This window comes from Gymnoscopelus braueri (assembly GCF_963280865.1).
Source record: "Gymnoscopelus braueri genome assembly, chromosome: 12".
NCBI lineage: Eukaryota > Metazoa > Chordata > Actinopteri > Myctophiformes > Myctophidae > Gymnoscopelus > Gymnoscopelus braueri.
The window spans coordinates 15766393-15772395 of record NC_137614.1 but is presented as its reverse complement, the minus strand read 5'-3'; positions in this window follow the sequence as shown (position 1 = coordinate 15772395).

The following is a 6003-nucleotide window of genomic DNA, read 5'->3' as shown; positions in this document are numbered from 1 at the left end:
CTGGTCTGGAACACCATGGAGGTAGGTTTTATTTTATAATAATGCTTTTAATATAAAAAACCCTCCACTCCACCCGCTCACTAAACATCCTACCCCACACAGCAAAATCCAAAGTGTTAATTGAACTCTATTAGTGTAAAATATTGACCTATACACTAACGGTGAAGAAATCATTTTCACCATTGCTTTCTCTCATTTGTTGACATGGCCAGAATTATTGAAAACTACTCTTGCCCTGCTCCACCGACCAGAACTAGATTCTGCCAGTTAGTGCAGCAGTAGCTCTGGTGTGAGCTAGGGTGGCAGAAACTGGGCGTTTTCTACAAGAACAGGGAAGGAAGCATACTGTAGGTGTTGATACGCACATTTCAACTTTCCTTAAAGCCAAAAGAAAGAATAAAAAAGATGTACATTATTTTTGGTTGGTTGCCCATTGACAGAATATATGCACAATATTTGTCATCCATCTATCCAGCCATCCATCCAATCTACTTACCTACCTATATACATATCTATCTATGTTTCTTTTTCAAATATAAAGCATTAGCCATGTATTTTCAACCGTTGTGGGCCGATAAACATGTCCACCTTACAGGTGGAAAACTGCAACTTTTCTGTGATCTTTTTTAACACAAATACTAACCATTGTTTTGACATCTCTTGCTACAACTGTGAAGCTTAAACTGCTTGCACAACCAGTGGCTATTAGAAGCCTTGTATAGGCTTTAATTGACATGTTCTGCTGCGGACCCCCATCTGAAGAGATGTTGTGCCAGGGACCCCAATAAGAGAAGATTTGGGTTGTTAAATGTTTTCTTAATTATTCAAGATTTTTCACAATAAACAAATGGCAGATCTAATCTAAAAGCTCACAATGTGTTACATGACAATGCGTTGTGAGCTTGTAGATCAGCTATCTCTGAATAGCTGAAGTATAAAAGTAGACCCATGATAGGATCCCTGTTCCCCAGCATAAAATAACATTTAGAGACAGCATTGAATTTAGCACCATAGATGTTTCATGATTTCTTTTGCAATAATTCTGCACTGTTGCTTTATTTGAGTATTTTCCCACATGCTGAACTTTTTGTTTATTCCTGGATGGATGATCTCAGAAAGAGATGATTGGTTTACTGCATTACTGAAGTTTGTGAGTGACCTCTGTCTGTGGTAAGGAGAATTTATTTTCTCTCTATACACACTAATGACATCATACTAATAAGAGGCAATGATACTACAATGATAAAAACCCATACAGGTAGATACAAAATGATTTACATAATTAATGTCACATATGACAACTTATAACACATTTAAAATAGCAATTCATAATATACAGTATATATTTCCTTTTGAGTTATGGTAAGGGTGGCTTAAGTGAGCATGCTTGAGGCAAATTCATAATTAATTCAATCTCAATTTTGAGAAAGTTAGATTTTTAGCAATGGAATTCGCACATTAGCATCATTAATCAATTTCCTTTTTGTCTTTACTATGAAATGTAGACTGAGAATATTATTAGCAAGGAGAAAATATCTGCATTATCTGCTTGCCCGCCCAGCAGTGTTGCATTGCTCATTGCACGCAGTACCACGGCGTCCAGCCAAAGATTTTGTCAGGAGCACACACACACACACACACACATGCATTGATTAAAAACAACCCTTAAAAGGATCCCTGGCTAATAAGCCAAATATGTGTTAATACATTATAATTGACCTACAATTAAAAATTAAAAACACCTTAAATATTTCATTTCTTTTAGAAATACTTAATCTTTTACTGAAGTGGGACAACACCCCTCTCAGGTTGATGATGTCATTTGTGTGGCCCAGATATGGAACATATGGAATGCATGTGCTAATAAAATATATTTAAAATGTTGTTTTGATGTTCATAATATTAACCATAGGAAGAATTAAGTTGTTTTTGGGCGGTGTAGCCGCCCCTATAAGTGGGGTTGGGACACCTCATTAGTATTAGTTTCCTGCACTGTGATTGGCCCACTTGGCCCACTTTTCTGTACTGTGATTGGCTGACTCTATTGGCTGACTCTATTCACAGTGCCATTTGTCCTCCGGCCCCAGCCAAAAAAGTCTGTCCCCCCTTCGTCCATACATGGGCATACACAGGCTGACACGTCATGTGAAGTCCGGCTTAGCCGTGACGTAGTGCATGTTTTGTACCTGTTTTCTCCATACATGGGCATGCCCCCTTTGTCCTTAGGCATGCCCCCTTTCCTTTCCAAATGCCTAAAATGATTTATGCCTTTCAGTTATAAAGTGGTTTGTAGGTGTGTTACATACTAGGACTTCATTCTGGGTCTGGCAGAACCAGGTCTCCTGGTCTTGTTTATTAGGACATGCTAATATAGGGCTGGACCACATATGGACAAATGACATCATCAACTTGTGACGGGCGTTGTCCCCCTGACTAATGACTAAATGACAAAAATATTTAAGGTGTTTTTATTAGCCAGGGATCCTTTTAAGTTCACACCTCAACAAAGTTAACAAAGGCTGCCGACTGCCGCGTGTCACACCAGCGTGAATTAACATAGGAATGAGCCTGGGTCCATTGTGTGACCTGTTAAATCCTGTAGTGTAGGTGTTAAGAGACGTGCATGCACGTGACGTCATTAAATTTAGCGTCCCACCAAAGATAAAATCACCAATACAATACTTTCCGCCCAGCATTAACAGGGTTATTGCACTGACAACACGAGTCACTTTGTGACGTATCGATCAGCATGTTCAGGTTTGGCTGGGTTATTACAGGGGGTGAAATAGGCTCCTTCTCTCTCACTGATCAAGCTCTGGTCTGATGTCACTCACAAAGGAAACTGTTTAAACCTATTTTTGTCGGCTATCTCTATTTTTGCTTAATATTTTCATAAGTCATACTTACACAGCAAATGGAACTGAATGGCAATTTACGATGATGTCCGTATAGGCTATGTGCTTATTTGTCCAGACACAGACAACTTGAACTTCATAGATGTTCAAAAAAAGTTATAATTGGAATTCTGCTTATGAGAATAAGTCTTGCAATCCCAGAATAAGGGACCTCTAATGAGTCAGAATAGAAATGTTCTTCTGCAATTGTCATGTGTAAAATGAAACCTAATGCAACATTATGCCTCGCTCCTAGTTCTCACTCAATCACACCATTCCAGTTAGATTTGTTGTTTATTTGGAAACATATTCTATTTGCTTATACTGTATGTGTGTATGTTGTGTCATATTATCCAAAATAAGAACAGGCATGTTCTTTATTTACAAGCAGTATTTTGTCTCACTTTGAAAAGGTCAACACAGGAGGAGAAGGCCAGGGACACACCCGGCCTGATGAAATCAGATATGTATAATAATTAATGCATAAAAGCAATAGAACTCTTGGTCTTGGGTGTGTGTTATGACAAGTAACATCATAGCTTTCACTGTCATTGTGATGACCTCAATGTGTCTTATTGCTTAATTTCACCATACTATTTACAAAAAAGTCTGCATGCTGCATTAGAACAATTGAATAAACCCACACAGGTTGTTTTGGGCAATGAAAAATAAACGCTCATATTCTTCCTTAAACCTCAACTCTCCATTTTACGTCATAATACCCGCCTTTGGCGCCTTATATTTACTTTATAATAGTAATATTAAATTGTTATATACTGATGATATTGATATAATATACACATATAATACATACAATACAAGTCTTATTCACATGTGCTTTTCCAACAGTGTGTTCTGAGTTCTTTGCTCTTGTTTTCTGTTAGGCAACAACTTTGCTGCACCTGCCTTCACTCCTTGGGGTGGCCTTAGCTGAATGGGTAGAGAGGCTGTCTGGAAATCAGAATATCCCCGGTTTGCCCCCCCTGGCACCAGTGTCGCAAGACCCTTAACCCCTAACTCCCTAGGCACTGTATTAATAGCACCCACTGCTCCTAATAGTTAGGATTGGTTAAATGCAGAGTTACAGTATATGTTCAAATGTATTTTTTGACAAAAATACCCCCATTTCCCTTCCGCATCTGTTTAAGTAAGTATAATCACTCCAGTCTGTCATTCTCTGCAAGAGGTGTTCAGTCAGTTATGTGATTTAGTTTACCCAGTGTGCATCTCTGTTTTGCAGCTGTGTCAGAATTCTAGCATTTAGAATTATTTAAAGGTCAGCTGCAATGGCTCTATCACTGCTGTCAATGTGTCAAAATTCTGGGCCATTTGGACATTTACTTGCAGGGTCTCCATCACCTCCTGTGCCATCTTCCTACTTCTGTTAAATGCTTGTTCAGGGTGACTTTTGCTCTGTAATAGAGACCAATTTGTTTTCAATGGAGTTATAATTCTAATAATAACACCACATTGTGTACAATAAAGCATAATGTGTAATTACATTGTTCTTCCTTGTTGGTTAAGTGTCAATATACTTTCATGATTTGATTATAATTTGATTTAACATGTACACATGTGGTGCTCAGGTAGCACAGGGGTACTACAGACTCAGTACCTGTCCAGGTCCACCCAGGGGCGTCACAGGGGGGGTGTAAGTGGGACTGAGTTAATAGCCCCCCCCCCCCCCCCCAAAAAAAAAAAAAAAAAAAAAAAGGATTTTTTTGGTATTTTTTAAAGAAAAAAAAATCATAGGGGGGGCCACAGTGAATCTTTGTCCCCAGGGCCCAGAATTTGGTGCTACGCCCCTGGGTCCACTCCACCACCACAGAGTCTATAGGGGTTCAAATCCACTGCAGTGCATTCAGCTCCTCGCTTCTGCTGTACTGTTGTTGGATATGTGTGGAAGAGTCTTCTTGGCCAAACGTGTCTGCAAGGGTGGTAGGATTTATCTTCTTGTATGGTCGACAAAAAATACATGCACCATCTGTCTTCCACTCCTCCGACATTTTTGGTTGAGCTTTGTGATTCTGTCTGATCTTTGCTACAGTTGATGTGGTTTTGGATACGTTCAATCTACTGTGGGGAAGGTTGCTCTGTTTTTTGATTGATTGAATACTTTATTAACAGTTTTCAAAATAGTACAGTGGTACAATTATAGCCTACAATTCAGGATAACACAAAAAGTCCTAATATAAGGGCTTGTTTCCATTGTGGTCCCATGTCCAAATACAATCCAGTTCAGTTGGGGCTGACAGTGTAGGTAATTTACGCAGTGTCTCAGAGTGGCTTTGGATTTGATGGCTGTCTGACATGCATTCCACTACCTACAGATGTGGAGAAGAAGGCTATATGCATGGTGTTTCTCTAACACTTTGTGCCATTCATTTATATTGATGCTTTCCTCTGAGTTGTCCATGAGATAGAGATAAATGTGTTTTCTATAGCCTACTAATGTTCTTTGCAACAAATAAGATGGGGAAACAAGCCAAACAAAGCAGTTGACCCTCCCTGCCTGTCCTGACCTCAATGGTCACTGACTCACTGGTCAGTGACCTGTGACCCCACATATTGCTTTATTTGTGCATTGCTGTAAATACACTAGGGACCAATCCCCCACACAGACATACGTAACGTAAGTCACTTTGTAATCTAATTTTACCTGTCCTCGTTAAGACAGGGGGCGGCTGAACACCATGACGTCACTGCGACGCACCGGAGCCAGTGTTGCCATGTCGGCTTATTATAAGCGACTTTGGCCTTCTTTTTTTAATGTAAAGTTTCGGTTTTTGGGGCTAATTGTTTCTAAAGTGTAGTTGCTTATTTAGGCTTGCTTCCAATTTTCTTTTCTTATTATTATTTAACCTAGTGGTTCTCAAATATGTTCATGAAAATGTTTTGTACCAGGGTCAGGGAGCATTGGTTAGAATGTTTCAATAACATTCCAAGCTCTGTGACGCGTTGTGAGCTTGTAGATCGGCTATTTTCAAATAGTCGATGCACAATCGGTTTAAAGTGCTCATGCTGTGCCGTGGCCTAAGTTGCTTCTTTTGGGCTCGTTTCCCCAGACCAAGGTTGCTTATCTCTTTCACAAAACATGGCAACACTGACC